General features: G+C 38.9%; 1 protein-coding gene across 1 annotated transcript in view; it reads left to right on the top strand.

The window, feature by feature from the left end:
* Window positions 1-20,004, top strand: part of TMEM178B (transmembrane protein 178B) — a 447,373-nt gene that overhangs the window by 312,626 nt on the left and 114,743 nt on the right. The window lies entirely within an intron of this gene.

The following is a 20,004-nucleotide window of genomic DNA, read 5'->3' as shown; positions in this document are numbered from 1 at the left end:
AGCCTTGGCCAAATTGCTGTAATTCTTTTCTTTGTGGCATTTGAGTTAATGACTTGCTTTTTTAAAAAAAATTATGCTTGAGTTAGGGAGATTTTAAATTTTGAGACTGAATTCCTGACTGCAAAGGCTCATCGAATTGCTTGAATGATAAGATCTTTCAACTGGGATGTTGGACAGTAACTGGAATTTTCCAGATGTCCTTAGCCTAGTTTGCTGTCCCTTCCCTGTGCCTAGACTCTCTCTATGCCTGGCTACTCAGCTCCATCCCAGATACTGCTGCTGCACAGTAGTGATAACGTAATTCTAGAACATACTGAATCCTAGGTATGTGTATACCAAGTGGCATCATAATCAATAAAGCACTCAATGATAGCAACCCCCATTCACTGAATGCCTGCTATGTGTAAGGCACTATCCTAGGTACACTCGGAGAATGAAAAGATGACCAAGGCAGCCTTTTCATGGATTCAGATTTAGGGCTAGACCTTAAAGGTCACCTATGAGATGAGGAAACTGAATCCCAGAGGCATCTGGAGAGATAAAAAGGCCTTAACCCCGGTGGTGCAGGGGATAGAGCACTGGCTGGATTCACGAGTACCTGAGTTCAAACCTGGCCTCAGACACTTTACACTTATTAGCTGTGTGACCCTGGGCAAGTCACTTAACCCCCATGGCCCTGAAAAATAAAAGGACTTAACCCAGAGTCACACAGAAGCAGAGGCAAGATTCAAACCAAGTTCCTCTACCTTCAGACTTAGTGATCTTTCCACTATACCTGCATCCCCAAAGAAACTTCTTATTGAGTAAGGGCGATCATACATACACACACACATCCATACATACACACATCCATACACATGTACACATATACATCCATACATACACACATCCATACATACACACACACAACTAGGTAGGATGTGATGAGAATTTAGAAGAGTAGAAATTTGCTTCTTGGAGGAGGGCGAGGGATATCAGGGAAGGCTTTGTGGAAAGGGTGATATTTGAGGTCTTGAAGGATGAATAAGAGAATGGAGTCAGGGGAAAGGAGGGAAATCCAAAGAAAACTAAATAAATATTCCTGTTTCTTGTAGAGATCCTTCACGGCTCAGTCACATGCCATCTCCTACAAGAAACTTGTCCTAATCCCCTTGGTTTTGGTCGCATGCTCTCTCTTCCTCCTTCCCGTAAATGCTTTTCTATTTATATGTTGCATTCCCCACCCAGTGGAAGGCAAGTTGGTTTGTGCTCATGTCCTCCATTGCCTACCATGGTACATGGCATGGTGTTTGCTTAATAAATAGATATTGAATTGGGAAGTGTGGGGCATGTGTGGAAAATGGCAAATAGTGGCAAATAGTCTGATTTAGTTAAGATAGCAAGCATTTATTAAACGCCTACTATGTGCCCAGCACTGTGTTAAGCACCAAAGTTATAGAGAAAGGCAAAAGAGGACCCCTGTTTTCCAGGAACTCACAGTGTAATGGGGGAGGGGGCAACACACAAACAACTATGTACAAACAAGTTATAGACAGAATAAATTAGCGATAATCAATAAAAGGAAGGCACTAGCACAGGGTCTTGACAAGGATAACTTGGGGATAACTTGGAAAAGCAGTCAGATTTAATACCCAATAGAGTATAAAATCATGAGGGGGTATATTTTTAAGGCAACATTTTCAGGACAGCAGGTGACACCTGCTTAATGACAAATCTTGTGAAAAATAAACAATTGAGGTTTGCTTAAGGACTCACTGAGGTTAGCACACCTCACTTGCCAATGAATAATTGCCAATCTTTAATGTTGTTAATTTAATGGCTTGACATTTGCCTGTACTTTATAACTTTAAATTTGCAGATTCAACCTTGAAGAAGGTTAGCTAGTCATCATTCAAAAGAACTGAACTTGTAGTTGGATACACTATTACCAGGAGGTGTCACATCTTCTGGTCTAAGATTTGAATCATAGGGATGAAGTTTTCTTTCTTTTCTATTTTTTTTCTTTGCAAAGAAGATTAGTAGATTGTCTCAGATAGATGTTTGAGGGTCAGAAAGATTGCAATTTACCCCCTTCGAATGCAGATTTTGAGCCTTTGTCTTCCAGATTCCAAGTCTAGGACTCTATGCTTTTTTTAAAAAAATGAATGAATCACTTTTAAAAAGACCAAATTTAGCAAATATTTAGCAGTAGACTATATAATCATACAAAATAAACTTTCATGATTTAATTTTTTAAAACCAAACATGCTTGGTGTCATCTTCATTAATTTTTGATTCGATCATAATTTGAACTCACCTTGGACTGATTCCCAACTTTTTATGATAATATAGTTTACTAATTCATACCAAATCCTGTCTTCAAAGTAAGTTCCTTTTGGAACAGTTTGATTGCTTGAGGACTTTAGCCCAGTTTGGTGCTAAAATCCCTTACAGCTTCTCATAGCTTCTGGTTAGGGGGTTTCACCTTAAGGAGTCATTCTTGTATATAATGTCCCAATGAAGTAATTCCCCAAAGTATTCATATCCCTCAGAATTCCTGTTTCCTTCCTTTCATTTGGCACAAAGAAGAAAGAATGAAAAGCCACCATATTGAGTATAATATAACCTGAAACACTTCTCCCTCTCTCCCCTACCTTTTTATCTACCTCTCCTCTCAGTCTTTGTCACTTTGTCACTTCCCCCTCCCCTTCTTATACCCTTCTCCCTCCTTTTTCTCTGCCTTTCTGTCACTACCCTTCATCTCTTGTTTCTCTCTCTGTCTCCTCCTCTCTTTCTCTCTGTCTTGTTCTATAGGACTCTGTCTGTCTCTCTGTATCTGTCTGTCTCTTTGTGTCTCTGTCTCTGTCTCTGTCTGTCTTTTTCTCTGTGTGTTTTTTTTCTCTCCTATCAGAAGATAATTATCCATTTGCTTTTAAAGAAGCAGAAAAATTATCTGTCTCCAATCAGGCACTTCACAGTTGAAATTTAAATATAATGCTTAGAACTAGGTGTCAAGTTCTTTGTCTCAACATTTCCCTAGCAACATTTGTTTCACAGAATACCTCTTAACATAAAATTTTCCAGAAATTCTTTTCCAGAAGGGCTTGTATTTATTCCCATAGAATATTTTAAAACAACACTCCAGAAATGAGGTTTTTAAAAATATATTTGGGTTAGTTTCTTCTCAAAGTGGTAACAGTACAGCAGATTTCTGTTGGCCATTTCACAGTACCTTTAGCATGATCAGCATTCAATAAGTGTTTGTACAATCAATTCGTAGAGATTTAACTAATGCCAAAAATTCTTAGTAATTAGGCCTTTTAGGCCTTTTGATCTCCAAATGAGCTAGACCTTGGACTTTAAGCATAACTTTGAAATATAAATGTGGTAGAAAAAAATAATGAATTTGAGATTGTCTTCTGGATCCCTCAATTTTGTGTCACTGTGTGTTAAAATTCAAATCTGAATTGTATGTTGAAGAAACTCTTAGCCAGGCTGCCCGTCAAGGTCCTGGAGACCAGAAGTAGCACATGGGTAATACTCCTAGATGTGGCCCAAATTATCTTAATATATAATTCCTATGTGTTGATATATTAATGTATTGATATATTAATAAAGGAGATATAAAATATTTGGCCCTCAGGGATCCTTATGTATGGTTTAGTGACCCCTATTTCTTTCTGAGTTCAATCCCCTTGATTGAATCAAATTTTCATATCTATATTATGCAAGGCAATAAGATACAAAGAACTGAAGTAATTTTGGTCCCTGAACTCTGGAAATTTCTAATAAATCCCTTAAGAAAAAGATAATCCAAAATACTAATAAATGTTGACCATAACAAGGGCAAGGTTCTTCAACTGTGGATTGTGGGCTTGTTTTAAAAACTATTTTCACAACTGCATTTCAATGTAATTATTTTCTTTTGTAATCCTATGTATTTTATATGATATATTTAATTAGATACATTATTCTGAGTGGGACTTCATAGACTCTACCAGATTGCGTAAGGGGGTTCATGACACAAAAATGATTAATAATCCCTACACTAGAGTCTTTTTCCCCCTGAGGTTGACTTTGGTCATCAGGCACTTACTAGCTGTATGAGCCTGGGCAAATTGTTTCACCTCTCTGTGCCTTAGTTTTCTCATCTGTGAAATAAGTGGATTGGACTTAATGGCTTCTAAAATCCCTTTCACCTCTAAATCTGTAATCCTTGAACTTTGTTATTATCTCGCCTACTTCTTCATATTATTTGGAAAGACATTATTAGATGGATTTCCCTGATCTACAAATCTAGTCAACCCTGAAAAAAACCTGAAATGAGATTAGTCTGGGGTGGTTTGTTTTTAGTGAATCCATAATGGAACCTAGTGATCACTGATGTTCCTCCTATGTGCTCCCAAACCATCTATTTAATAAAGGGTGGCCTTATTTCCAACAGGAATGGAAACCAAGCTCGGAATCTACAGAATCTACCTTTTCCTTTTTGAAAATGAGGACAAAAATTGATCTATCTAAATTTAGTGGCACTTCATGTGTTCTTTGTTGTTCAGTCGTGTCCAGCTCTTCATGACCCATTTGGAGTTTTCTTGGCAAAGATCCTGGAGGGGTTTGTTACTTCCTTCTCCAGATCATTTTACAGATGAGGAAACTGAGGTAAACAGGGTTAAGTGACTTCCCCAGGCTCACACAGTTAGTAAGGTAAGTGTCTGAGGCTGGATTTGAACTCAGGAAAATGAGTCTTTCTGATTCCCAGTCCAGTGCTCTACCCACTGTGCCATCCATCAGACCCGTGTGCCTCTAAGAACTCAAAGATAAAAACAAAAAAACTCAAAGATGGCTATAGTTTTACAGTCAAATTCTGTAAGTGCCCTAGGCTTCCTGCTTCTCTCAGCCATGTTGCTAGAATTCTTTTGTAGCAGAGAAGTAGTCACTGATTATTTCCCTTACCTCTATTGTGCTTCTGTTTCTTCTTAATTGTTGTTCTGCCCTTTTGAATTTGAAGATCCTTTTTCTTAACCAAAAAGGAGCAAGTGAAATAAAATTCGAGTCCTTCTAGTTTCTCTGTTATCAGAATGTCTATGCATGTGGATCATTTTTTCCAAGCCATCCTCCTACTTATCCTCTAGGAAACCTTAGACAAATCACTTCTCCCTTCTCAGCCTCAATTTCTTCATTTCTACCATGAGGGTGGGTTGTACTAGATCAGGGGTTCTTAAGTTCTTTGGCATTCTTATGAAACTTTTCTCAGAGTCGTGTTTTTAGATAATTAAAGGAAACTTATTAATTAAATAATTAAGATTTGATTTCATTAAAATTTATTAAATTAATTAAAATTTATTGAATTTATCAATTAAATAATTAAAGGGAATCCCAGTGAGGGATTAGTAAAAATAAAGACATAATTTTACTTTTCCCATCCAAGTTCAAGAACCCTTTGAACTCTGTTCATAGACCTACAGGTAAGAACCTTGGTACTAGATGATGATCTCTTTCTGTTATAGACCCTGGGCCTCAGTTCTCTCATTCCAAAAATGATAGAGTTAGGCTCAATGGTTTCCAAGTTCCCTTCTACTCTTAATATATGATCCTGTGATATATCCTTTATTTGTTGGTTTTTTGCCCTGAAAAGTCATTTTTATTGCCTTCAGCCTTTTCCATAATCCTTCATTTCTTTTCTGAGTTAGTCTTCCTGACAGTATCTTCCGGATGCTGACAGCTTTCTTACAGTATCACTTAGTCTTCTTTAATAACACTGATTTTATTCCTGCCTGATTTCAGATTTTGACACATGCTATTTTTGAATCTGACCTCACTGGGGAGTTCCATGTGTATCCTCATAGTTCTCTTTAGAAGTCCCCTCCTTTTTTTCTTCATCAGGATTATTCTTGAGTATGTCACTAAAATTTAATTCTTATGAATCTCCCACCTCTCTTGAGCTGGCTTTCCCATTAGTGCCCCTGGTGAAGGGATAGTATTGACATGTTCACTAAATGTGTTGAAGTCAACTTTCCTAAATTCTAGGGTACAAGCTTGACTCTGCTCATTATTCCATTCCCTGGTTATCATGAACTCTATGGTGATATGGTAAGGATCTCCCAGGGTTCCTCTCATTTCTACTTCACCAACCTGTTCTTTGATGATCAGAATTAGATTCAGGGTTTCTCTCATCACATCATCTATATTTTGAAAGACAAAATTATCAGCAAGTTAAGTGAAGATTCTATTGAATATTCTACTTTTGACACAAAGAGACTTCAAACAGATGTCTGGATAGTTATGGTCTCAGATATCTTTATAGCACTCAAGGGTTTTTCTTTTTAAGTTTGTTTATTGCCCACACTCTTTATTATGGTATGTTGACATCTGAAACCACAGACACTATTCCTAAGACTAGGGATTGCTGGCGGCTGTTTTTCTTCTTTCTCCATGATAACTCTTGCCTTTTATCATATTTCAAGTTTAAATGTATTTTTTTAAAGTGTATTGGCCCTTTAAGGAATGAGATGCTTCTATTCCTCTATCTTGCAAGATGCAGGGGGTAGGGATGAAATGGCATTATGATGGGGGGTGGAGGAGTGAGGGTCTGGATGTGAGAAAAATGACAGTTTCTGCAAGGGAAAAAATATCTATCCCTAGGCCAGATGGGCAAGGCTTAATTTAGGAATCAGAGCATCACAGAATCTCAGAGCTGGGGAGAGTACTTCCCTAGATTAGTTAATCTAATGGATATTCTGACTGAGGTTGCTGAGGGAGATGGGAGTTTGAAAGGTTCTAAGCAACAAATGCAGCAATTTCAAATTGGGGATAAGTCTGGGCTAGAGGCTGATTGTAACTGAAAAGGATATCTCTAGCCTGGTTAAGCTAATACAGCCTTAACTAGGTTAAAAAGAAATCCAAGTATTAGGTTTTGAAATGAAGCTGGGAGCAAAATGAGCTGCTCTAGACTAGGTGGACTGGGAGCTAATTTTAACTGAAAAGGATCTCTCTAGCCTAGTTAAACTAATAAAACTTCAACTAGGTTTAAAAAGAAACCAGGGTTAGTGGGCAGAGCTTATCCTCTGGCAACTGTCAGAAGACTAAGAGGAGGCTGACAGGTAGGGTTCATGGCAGGGAATCAAGAAACAATCATGACTGACTGACAAGGCCATAGTTTTCTAGAAAACATATCTTCGAAGTAACTGACAAATAGATGAGAATGAAGCTATGGATAGGAGTTGGAATTTTATTTTGCAATTTGTTCTGTGAAATGGAAAAAAACATTTATTAAGTGTTCTCTCTGTGCCAAGAACTGTGCTAAGTCCAAGGGATACTAGTGGAGACAGTATCTGTTCTCAAGGAGTTTGTATTTTAATCACAGGAAATCATTTCCATAGGAAAGTTTAGCTGCAGGGCAGAGGCCCAATGGTCCTTAGGGTACAGAGATAATAAAGCCTGAGAGTTCTCTAGCATGCAATGGAAGGTCAGATGGGGATCTGGAGGAAATTGCAAACTGGGCAGATAGGAACATTGGGTGAACCTTAGAGAACAATGTCAGTCCATATCCCAACTGTTGAAAAGAACATAATGGGACTAAGGGTTGGGGTTCTTGGTTATTTCTATTGACAGTAGGAAGAAGGGAAAAAAGGAAGGGTGGGAAACAACTAGTGGTAATTGGACAATGAGGGCTCAAGTAAGGGAGGGGAAGGTCCCCAGTTCCTTGGCGTGTCTGTTCCTGTGAGAGCAGGAATACTAGGTATTTTTTATTTATTCTATTTGATAGTTGTGTTGTTTGCTTATAGATGAAGAATTTGGCTTTTGTTTGTAAACTAGAAGTGCTATATCTGAATTATATTATCTCTATGTCCCTCATTGACACAATTCTCCAGGTTGCTAGAGTGTCCAAATTAGCTTTTTGATTCCTATTAATGGTATGAAGTCATATTTATATAGTACTTTAAAGTTTTCAGCAACTTTGAATGGAGATAGTAAAGCATCATTGTCTGCATTGTACAAATGAAGTTCTAAGAGTTTAAAGGACCTGTTCATGATCCCATAGCTACTATGTGTTGAGATAGGTAAAACCCAAGTCTCCTGACTTCAGATTCAGAACTATATTTAATATAGCATAATACCTATATGCACAAAAATATTTATGGTAGCTCTGTTTGTGGTAGAAATGAATTGGAAACTAAAGGGATGTCCATTGATTAGGGAGTGACTAAACAAGTTAAGATACATGAATGCAGTGGAATACTGTTGGGTCATAAGAAATGAAGGTAATGATTTCAGAGAAACCTGGGAAGACTTACATGAATGGATGCAGAGAAAGTGTGCGGAACCAGGAAAACAACATGCATAAAAACAATAATATTGTGAAGACAAACAAATTTGAAAGATTTAAGAACTCTGACCAAAACAATGACCCACCATGATTCCAGAGGACCCATGATGAAATATCCTATTCATCTCCTGACAAGGAAGGGCTAGAATCAGGGACACATTTTTTTTGGACATGGCCAATGTGGGAATTTGCTTTGCTTGATGATGCATTATTGGTATAAGGGTATGGTTTTTCTTGGGGGTTGGAGAGAAAATATATTTTTGTTCATTGAAAATTTTTTTTCAATACTCCCTTTTCATACTACCTCATAGACTAAAGGGTTGTATACTATTTTAGCCTAGGATCTTAAAATTCTTGTTTGAAATGGTATAAAACAGTTTAAAATTATGGTGGATGCTATTTGTTGTGAAAAATAAGTGGTAGAAATAAATGGAATTTGACGTGTCTTCCCTCCGCTCTTTGGTTCCTGTATATTCTTTGGTGAAGGTGTAAAAGGCTAGTCATTTTAGGTGATTTCAGAAGATGAGTCAGATGAAAATTTTCAAGATGGCCGTAGGGGGAAAGATTGGGGTCAGGGAGACCAGTTAGGAGATTTTTAGTAATTCAGTTATGAGATGGTGAGGGCCTGGAACTGAGCTCAGAGTAGAACTGGAGAGGAAAGAATAGATCCAGGAGATTTTATGATGAAAGAATCAGTAGGATTGTTATTAATCCAGTATGAGGAAGGAAGGAAAGGAAAAATCAAACCAACAATAAGATTTCAAGCTTAAGGAACTAGTGAGGAATGAATGGTAGTACCAATGGCTGAAATAGAGAAATCAGAAAGGACTGATAATTTGTGGGAAAATCAGAGGAACTAATCCTCAAAGGTAGAGTAGCCTTCTGACCCTCTGACCTTTAGCACTCTTGTAGAAAAGGTATGAACCACCATTTTGGGGATGAGGTGGAGACTGGGCTTGACATGAGATTTCACTGGTATAAGAAATTCCTTATGAGGTAACACCCTCTACTAGAGCACATTGGCCCCTTCTCTGCAATTTAAAATCTTAAGGAGTTGCTGAAAGGATAAGTGACTTGAATTTTGGGCACCCAAAGGAAAACTAAAGAAAGAGCACCCATGATTGTCTTATTACCATTTTTGGAAATGCTTGATATCTCTGAGAAGAACATGACTACTTTGTATTGTTTTTGTCTGGATATATTTATGGATATGAACACACACACACACACACACTTTTGTGGTACTTCCGTGGAGATTTCTTAGTTGTCCAGGCCTAAGGCCCAAAGCAAAACTGGAGTGCTATCTATATCACCTTAACAAAAAGCATGTAGTTGCCTGGTGGCACTGAGGTGGGGTAAAGAAAGGGCATAGTCTGGAGAGAGTCTAACAAGTCCCTTGGGACTTTCCCTGGTGCTCCATCAGTGATGGGAACTTGACAGAGAGCTACTGCAGTGCAGGAGGTGTTGGGCAACAGCCATGCCTTGGGGTAACTCCTTGAAGTTGGTGCCTACTATTCTTACAGAAGACGGATGGGGCAGTGTCTGGCAGAAAGAGCAGCCAACAGTGTGACTTGAAAACCCATGACTTTTTGGCTCCTTGTCACCAGGAGATGAATGTTTCTGAGTAATATCTCTGGAGCTGATAACTTTCTGTGTTTCAGATTGCCTTTCCAGCAAGGGAACAAAGGGACAAAGCACCTAGTATTTTTCCATTCCCAGAAGGGAGCTCCACCCTCTCTCCTCTGTCCAAAGCCCCATCCATCCTTCTTCTTTTCCCCTTGTTTTCTCAAAAGCATATATAGTTTGTTCCTATGGATACGTCAGCCTTAGAAAGAGTAATAATTCTCTGGGCTCACCCCAGATTTGCAATATCTGCAAGGTTTCCATTCTTCTCTTTAAAATTTGCCATTGTCATATCGTCTTGTTTCTAGCCATAGACTTTCTGTAGATGGTTCATAGGCTGATAAATTTAGAGTGGGAAAGCACCTTAAAATTCATCTAGTCCTCCATTTTACAGATGAGGAAACTGAAGACCAGAGAGTGATTAAGTGACTTATTCAAGGCAGTCCTTCAGGTAATAAGTGGCAGTCCTCTAATTTCAAATCCAGCAGTCTTTCTACCGTGTAATATTCCCCAGTTCCACACACCCCCCACCCCATACTATGAGAGTAAAAAAAAAAAAAAAGCATATGGTCTCTTAACTGGATGCCCTCAAAATTCTTTCACTAATACCCATGGAATCCTAACAGAAAGCTGAAAGAGGAGGGAGTCAGAACTTGGCAGCTTGTTGGTGCAGTGGAAAAAGTAGAGTCAGGAAGACCTGAGTTCAACTCTTGCCTCAGACACTTCCTAATTGGGAGATGTTGGATAAGTCACTTAATCCCTTTTAGCATCTGCTTGCTCATCTATAAAATGAGGATAATAATACCACCTACCTCAGAGGATTGTGGTGAGGATCAAATAAAATAATATGTACATAAAGGACTTTACAAACCATAAAGCAATATATAAATGTTGGGTTTTATTGTTGTTGCTTCTGTTGCTATCCTTATCAATTTCTTCTAGGCCAATTGAGTTCTAAGGTTTCATTGCTATTATTTTGTTATCTCCAGGCCGTTTCCTTTTCAACTGTGTTTAATTGATGTTGCAAAACTAAGAACTAAGATGCAGACTTTTAGAATGATGTGCTCTACCACTAGTACTAATGGTGTGACCTTGGGAAAGTCACTTAAACTCTCAGGGGCTTTTGTTGTCCCTTCTTTAAAATGAGGAGTTTGGGCTAGTTGACCTCTGAGGTCCCTTCCCACTCTAAACCAACAATCCCATGTTCCCATGAACTGACCCAATCCCAAACTGCAGCAATGGTAGTTATCTGCTAACTATGTCTTTGAAGAGGTTAAGGCCCATGCTTTATGGTCTTTGACCCTCAATCCATGACCCTGAAGTCAAAAGAGACAAAGAATAGGACTTCGAAGTCCCAAACATAATAAAACAAGTCTTCTATCAGAGTCACAGTCTGACCCCAGACTATACCATGTTTCAGTCAAACTGGAATATTTGCTATTCATGGATTTGCCATGTCGTGCCCCATACATTTTCTTTTTCTTTTCTTTTTCTTTCTTTTTTTTTGGTGGGGCAATGAGGGTTAAGTGACTTGCCCAGGGTCACACAGCTAGTAAGTGTCAAGTGTTGAACTCAGGTCCTCAGGGTCAGTGCTTTATCCACTGCACCACCTAGCTGTCCCCATCTCCCATGAATTTTCACAGGTTGTGCCTCGTTCCTGGACAATTCCACTTTTTCATCTCTTGTCTTTCAAAATCTCATCCTTTAAGACTCAAACCAGGTTTTATGTGTTCTGTGAAACTTTCCTTGAGGTCTCCTCCTCCCCAGCAGAACATGTTATCTTCCTCCCCAAGAATTCCCAGTGCACATTGTCTGGGTCTCTCTTTTTCTTTTGTTACTTCCTACCTTGTATCATACAGATTGATGTACACATTACCTTTGTGCCCAGTAGGATTTTAATACAGGGTGCTGTCATGTATTGTCTTTGTACACTGCCCTCCCCCAACACTTAGCATAACACCTTGCTCATAGTAGGTGCTTTATAAATGTTTATTGACTTGTATAACCTCATTGGATCAGCATCCATTCAAGGAAAATGCTTTCTCAAAGAGGACAAAGACATTTAGTTTGTCAAGTGAACACATGGAAAATGGCCTGATAAAAATATTTCTAATTTTACTACTGCTTGAAAAACAACTTCTAAGTCCTTCTCTGCCCACTCCAAAGTCTCACAAATGAGCTCCTGCCCAATGCCGGAAAAAACTCTTGGGAAGCCCTGCACAGAGACAGAGTGAGTTTTGTGAAGTGGTGGTAGAGCTTGAGGGCCTTTGCAGAACTTTCCATCTTTTCTTTTTAAGAAGGGATGCTGGGGAGATGGGCCTTGCATGCTTTTTATAATCCCCTTCCTCCTCCTCCACTCCTCCATCTCTTCCTTCAGCTTGAAAATCAAGTCTTTCTAAGTCAATCCACTCCCTTTCCCCAAACCAACTCACTCTGGCTCCTTTTTTTTTTCTTTCCACATTCCACCCACTCCTATTTCCTCAGTTCAGCCCCAGCTCACTCCTGCTGTTTCTGTGGTGCCCACTCACTCCTGCCCCCTTTTTAGTTCTGATTCTAAATCCTCCACTTGCTCCCTGGCCATTTCCACTTGTGCCACCCACTCCTTGAGCCATTTTTTGAATGTGCTGTTCATTTTCATTCCCTCCCCCAGATGCCCAAGACCCTTTGACCTCCCCTTACTTGCTATGAATTGACTTTGAACTTTCCTACAGGTTTAAGGCAGCCTTATTTTTGCTGGTTCAGAACTTGCTTTTTCCCTTTTCAGAGTTTTGTTGGTGGTGGGTTTTTTTTTAAGTAAAGTTTTTCTTGGAAGAAACAAAAGCTATTCATATTTAATGGAAAAGTGTCATTAAAGGAGGCATGATTGAAGTAAACAGCTCACCCAACCAACTTCTCTGCTCCTTTGATGAAAAGAGTAAAAGAAATGAAACCGTCTCTTGGGAGAGCAGGAAAGAACTTGAATGAATACTGATTTTGTTGGGCAGCCTCAAGTTTGGGGAGAAGAAGTCAAATAAGTATCCTCAAGGTCTTGGCTCTGGTTTGGGCCTAATTCTTACCTTGAGAGAGTGAAGGAATTCAAGGGGTGCAAACTCTGAGAAAGGAGGTGACATAATTCCAAACCAGCTTAAATCTACCCTACTCCTACTTGGCATCTATCATGATGATGCCTCAGGAAAAACAGACCCAACTATGCAGGCTCCCAGAACTGGTGTGGATATTTCTGGGTCTTGGAAGCAGTTGGGCCTTGAGTCAGGAAGACCTGAGTTCAAATGTGATCTCAGACACTTACTAGCTGTGTGATCCAAGTCACTTGACTTCATTTGCCTCAATTTTCCCAACCAAAAAAACGTGGGGATAATAACAGTACCTACCTCACATTATTGATATTGATTATGAAGATCAAATGAGACAATATTTGTAAAAAAAACATTTACGTTACTGCTTGGTACATAATAAGTATTAAATAAATGCTTATTCCTTTTCAATCCCACCCTCCTTCCCAGACTATTGATGATGTCCTTTCTTTCCTCAAAGAGATAGAATGTGATGATCAATGTGGTTATGTTCTGCTAATTGGTAAGAATTCACCACATCTAACTGACTTCAGATTCAACGACACTGAACCCTGCCCATCTTTCTGCCATGCTTCTCAGATTCTGCCCTGGTGGCATGCTACCTCAGTGAGCAAGAATTCACTATTTCTAGTTGACTCCAGATCTCCCTGTTTTGTAACATAACCATCTTCCTACCATGCTGCTATTTGCATACACTCCCACTCCATTGCTCTGAGATCACTAATACAGTCAAAATTACTATTCATCGAATGGGAATATTCATTGATTGTTCTGTGATACAACTCATAATTCCTGGGTCTACCCAGACCAAAACACCCTTCTGTGATCACCACTCCCTTCAATAGTTTTCAGGCTAATCAGCATATCCTTAGCTATCTTTAATCAGCCTTATACCTCCTGTGGCTGATGTGCAAAAGGGTTTTTTTGATAAACTTGTGAGATACCAATAACTTGCCTCTTCCAATGAATGGCCCACAGCCCTTATTCCAAGTCAAGTTAGGGCAGCTGAAGCTATTTGCCTCTTCTCTGTCTCACCCCAAATCCATTACTCTTCCTACTGGATTTACATCTTTATTGTTCCCAGATATGTCCTTTCCCCACCAATAAATGAGGGAATAGAGGGAAACAGTGCTTTAATAGAGGGAAACAGTCTAGTAAAACCAAATGACATAGTTAATGGTTGCATCAGGTGGCATAAACAACAATTAGTACCCATTGTACTCTAACCTTCTTACCAAAAGGAAGAAGGTGCTTCTTCATATCTTTTCTGGGTTCAAGATTGGTTCACTAAAACTACTCAATATTACTCTTCATTCTAGGGTTATTTTCATTTTTTATTATTCTAGTAATCATGTATACTCTCTTCCTGGCCCTACTTACTTCTTTCTACATCAATTCATAGAAATGTTTCCATGTTTCTCTGAATTCCTCTTAGTCATAGTTTCTTATGACATGAAAATGTTCCATTAGCTTTTCTACCATAATTCGTTTATCCATCTCCCTATCAATGGGAATCTACTTTGTTTCTGGATTTGTTATGAATGTTTTGGCATATACTAGTCCCTAATTTTTGTCATTTGCTCATCTATTTGAGCAATTTAGTTCTTTCTTACTTTCTTACTTGAAAGTAAAAAAACACTTTGGGAGTCCTCTGTACACTCCTTTCTCAAAATCATTTATAAAAATCATTAAATAAGGCTAGTCCCTGGTCCCCGAGGAATCTTATTTATTATACTTCCATTTAGCTAAGTGTCCATTTATCTCTACTCTTTATTTTCTTTCTCTAAACTAACCAATCCCTAGCCTATGATAAAATAGCCCTCTCTACCTCTGTCCTTAATCCCAAGATAGCTTATTGTAAAGTGTTGTGAAAAAAAAAAAAGGTTTTTTAGTGTAAATTACACTCGTTGTTCTACATTATGTACATGCCTATTTTTTCTCTCCATTAAATTAGTCAGGCATTTCTCCATGTAGAAATCATGCTATCTTTCCTCATAATGTTGGGGGAGGGGGTTAGAAGTGTTTGCTGATCTTATTCTTTGTTATAAATTCCACCAAAAAGCTTGATATGGAAGTGAGACTCCAAATAAGCAATTCCACAGTTTCCCTCTGGAGTCCTTCTTATGTGCAAGGGTCACATTTGCAATAAGCCAGTAATCTGGCCCATTGACCATTTGTAATAATAAGTTACACATTTTGGCCAATTTCATCCTTAAATTCCTTTAAACTCTTAGGTGGGTACTATCTGATCCTGATGATTTATCTATATTTATTTCACTAGTTTGGCATAATATATCCTGAGCATTGATTGCTGTTTAATTTAGTTATGCCTCTGACCTGGCCATTTCAGGGTATGCTTTGCCTGTCAGAATCTCTCTAATAGTAATTGCTTATTAGCAAGAGGGCTTTTGGGGAGTATGTAGTTTTCCCAGCTAGAAGGAGAAACTGAAGGTTTTAGCAAAGAGAGAAGACAGGTGGGAGTGGGGATCCTGGACCTTTCTCTACAGAGCTCCAAAGTTTTTCAGCTTCCCTTTCTTGAATGACTTCTGCCACTTTCCAACGTTTATTCTCTCCTTCTAACTGGGAAAACTTCTCTTTCCAACAGCCCCTGCTGTTGATACAAAGCTAAATAATAGTATCCTCGGGAAAAATGGAAAAGATTAGGAGCATTGTACAGGTAGTTAATTAGAGAGGAGTAGTTTAAGTAGATACAAAGAAGCTAGAAAAGGATTTGAAAGTAGGTAAAAGGTACTGAGAAGGAACTCTTCTAGACATATATGTAGAAAGCTCTTGAAGAAGAGAAAGAATTGAGTCATGAAAGGTAGAGAAATTGAGACATCATCCTAAGCTTCATCCTATAAAAAGAGACAACAATAATGATGGTGTTTATATAGTGCTTTAAGATTTGCAAAATGATCCATAAGTATTATTTCTTTTTATTCTCATAACAACTAGGATGTAGTTATTCCATTTTATAGATAAAGAAACTGAGGCAGGCAGAAGTTAAGTGATTTGCCCAGGGTCACACAACTAATGGGTGTCTGAAGCTGAATTTGAACTCAGGTCTTCCTTACTACAAATAAAGCACTTGATCCCAATCTTCCTCTAGTTTAAGGAAGACAGACCATAGCCATAGGGATATTTCATCTCTCTTGTGAATCAGACCCACAGTCACATCCAGCCATCATAGCAGAAAGTATCTTAGGACAAATCTGTTTTGTCACCTACTTTACTTCCCCTCAGTGGAAACTTTCCTATTCCTGCTTGATATCTGGGTTGAGTTGAACAAATTCCTTTAAAATACCATCATTCCTCTGGTTACTAGCACTGGAGCCCTGTATATTAGTCTGGAATTTCATTTAATCAGACTATAAGATCAAGATAAATTTGGTTACCTTTATTTTTCATTTGTATATTCATTCTAATCACTATCCTTCCTTCCTTTCTTCACTTACAGATTCAACAAATATTTAAGGCACCTATTATGTGAAAGACATTGTATGGCATTTTAGAGTTTATAAAATTCTTCCATGTCCTTTATCTCATTTCAGCCCAAAAGAACCCTGTGATACAGAAAGTTAAGTATGCTTAGAGGATTTAAGAGATTTGTTGTTGTTCAGTTGTTCAGTCATATATGACTCTTTGTGACGCTGTAGACCATACTGTCCATGGGATTTTCTTGGCATAGATATGGGAATGGTTTGTCATTTTCTTCTCCAATGGACTAAAGCAAACAAAGGTTAAGTGATTTGCTCAGGGTAACACAACTAGAAAGTATCTGAGTCTGGATTAGAACTCAGGTCTTCCTCACTCCAGACTCAGTGTCCTATCCAATGAGCAATCCAGCTGCCAATTTGTCTATCATCTAGCTCATAAGTGGCAGAGCTGGTAGTATAAACCAATTATTTTAACATCAAACAACTGGGATCATAAGAACATTGATTCAGAATGGAAAGAGATTTTAGAGTTCATCTAGTCTAACCCACTCATTTTACAGATAAAGAAACTGAACAGAGAAGATAAATGACTTGCCCAAACACACACAAGTAGAAATTGACAAAGTCAGGATTAAAACACAAAACCTTCAACTTAAAATCCAGTTGCCTTTTCACCCTGCCTGGCTTAATGTTTTCTCCATTCCACTATTTGCGGAACAATAAGACTGCATATCTTTAAGTCAGCATGTAGTTTATACCTCCCCTACCCCTTCCCCCTAGACTAAAATACCTGGTGCTCTCTACATTGTTGAGCAAGCCAACGCTTGTTGAATGATAAGGGTCCACAACACAAAAAGGGGGTGTGAGAGAAGTGAAGAGGTAAGGCATGGTCCCAAAATGGCAGGAAACATCCACTAATCCTGTGAGTGATGGCACAGAAAAGGGTTAGCATGGTGAAGGTAGGAAAAGCAGAAAATTTGAAAGGAAACAGGGCTTTGGGGAAGTACTACCATCTGATTCCAAAGTCTTATCATCACAGGGAGGTCCCCCCCCCCACGCTGCCCGGGTGCTCTCCTGAAGGCTGGGCTAACATACCACAAATTCTGGCAGGCCTTTCCAGTATGGAGAGACTCTGAGGAAGGGTCTTCTTGTCATCTCCTTACATCCAACATGTTCTTGCCTACTTAGCCTTGCTCTTTTATACTCTCTCTTTTTTTTTTTTTTTTAGTGAGGCAATTGGGGTTAAGTGACTCGCCCAGGGTCACACAGCTGGTAAGTGTTAAGTGTCTGAGGCTGAATTTGAACTCAGGTCCTCCTGACTCCAGGGTCGGTGCTCTATCTACTGCGCCACCTAGCTGCCCCTCTTTTATACTCTTAATATTTTTCCTCATAGAGTCACAGAGCTGGGGCTCTAAGCCACCTCAGAGTTGATTTTATCCAACCCTTGTATTTTGTAGATGAGAAAAAGAAGGGTCAGGGGACTTTACTGAGATCATGCAGGTGTCAGAGGCAGGATTTGAACAAGGGAGTTCTTTACTTCATTCATCCATGAATATAATAGAATAGAACAAACACTTAATAAGCACCTACTGTGGGCAGAATACTATTCCAGGTGCTTTAAAGAGACAGAAAGGTTATCTAAGATAAAGTCCCTACTCTCAAGCAGTTTTCATCATCAGAAACAGATAAGACATGCTCATGGATAGCTATAGCACATGGTATGACAAGAAAAACACAAGAGAAAGCTACAGAGCAAAACGCTATGTTTGCTGGCCTTCCTTTGAGGCCAAAACAAGGAGAAACAGGTAATGATGAGTCTTTATGTTCCATCTTTCAACATGGGAAAAACAAACAAACACAGTGTGGTTAATTTTTCTTTGAACTCTGGAGAATAATGTTGTATTATGAAGTACGAGCTAGCAATCACATTCCCATCCACTGATGGCCATTTGTATAATTATCTTCTATACTAGAGTGTGGAGAGAACAGTATTGCAACAGCCTTCAATTAGTAGTCAACGGCTTTCTCATTTACTTAGATTACGGAAGAAGCAGCCAATACGTTTCTTCCTAGGATATGTATTTTTTTTTCCACTGTGCTTATTGTAAGTGGTTAACGTTTCCTCCTAACAATGGCTCCCTTATTATAGGAGGATTTCACTTAGGATTCGGGTCACTGGGTGTGTGAATGTACGCCTCACCTGCAATTTTGCAGGCATGAGAACTCAAGAGTTCTGTGGCCAGCTTCCTGCACAGGCTGGGTTATATTTCCTAATCTTGGTAGTTAATTCTAGAGAATAGAGTATGAACCCTAGCTTGTGTTAGGAAACCTACTCATTCACTCTTACACATCTGTTGGAGTAGATTCAAGAGGTCACATGTCTAAGCACCATAGAAGAAGTACTGTGCTTCTGTGGAAACATTGCGGGGGTTGGGGTCAAAGAACCAGGTTTGAATTCTAGCTCTGCTACTAACTAGGTGTGTGACCTTGGGAAAGTCATTTAACTTCTCTGAGTGAGATTCATTTTCCTTATAGGTAAAATTATAGATCTCTGAAGTTCCAACCTAACTAATCTATAGCACTTTAGAGTTTACAAAACACCTTCATATCCTTTGGAGGGGGAGGGGCAATGAGGGTTAAGTGATTTGCCCAGGGTCACACAGCTAGGACATGTCAAATGTCTGAGGGCAGATCTGAACTCAGATCCTCCTAAATTCAAGGCTGGTGCTTTATCCACTGTGCCACCTAGTTGCTCCCTTTCATTTCCTTTTGATGAAGATGAGTCTTATACATTTAGATCTGAAAGGAACCTCAGAGATCATTAGTCAACTGTCATTTAAAATATATATAGGGCAGCTAGGTGGCACAGTGGATAAAGCACCGGCCTTGGATTCAGGAGGACCTGAGTTCAAATCCAGCCTCAGACACTTGACACTTACTAGCTGTGTGACCATGGGCAAGTCACTTAACCCCCATTGCCCTCAAAACAAAACAAAACAAAAAACAAATAAAAAATATATAAAGAGGACATATACATACACACACACACACACACACACACACACACACACACACATATATATAAACTAAAACACAAGGAAGTTAAATACAGGTAGGCACAGGTACCTACTAAGGTCATCAGGTAAGTGATGGAATTGGGATTTGAATCCCAGTCCCCTGACCTCAAATATACTTTATAATTTTCCTTTGCACTATACTGCCTTAACCCTATGTCACATTAAGAATCCCTTGAGCTTGGGGTCTAGATATTACTACCTTGGGAAGATACTAACAATATATAGCAATATATCCCATGTTTTAAATAAACTCAATTTACATAATTCCATGCCTACAGAATGGATAAAGTAGGGCAGTCATTTTATTTAACAGCATGCAAAACCTTATGTAATATTCCCTTTATGTTACCTCCAGGTATTTGTATCTGGTTTGGCTTAATCAGATTACTGCGCTGAGCCCCCATTTCCCTCCACTGAATCTCTTCCAGACTAGTCAATATTAATCATATGACAAATATCAGAGTGGTTCAGAAAAGACAATTTACTAA

The sequence above is a fragment of the Dromiciops gliroides genome, chromosome 5 (genome assembly GCF_019393635.1).
Source record: "Dromiciops gliroides isolate mDroGli1 chromosome 5, mDroGli1.pri, whole genome shotgun sequence".
Classification (NCBI taxonomy): Eukaryota; Metazoa; Chordata; class Mammalia; order Microbiotheria; family Microbiotheriidae; genus Dromiciops; species Dromiciops gliroides.
This window is presented reverse-complemented; position numbering and strand designations above follow the sequence as displayed.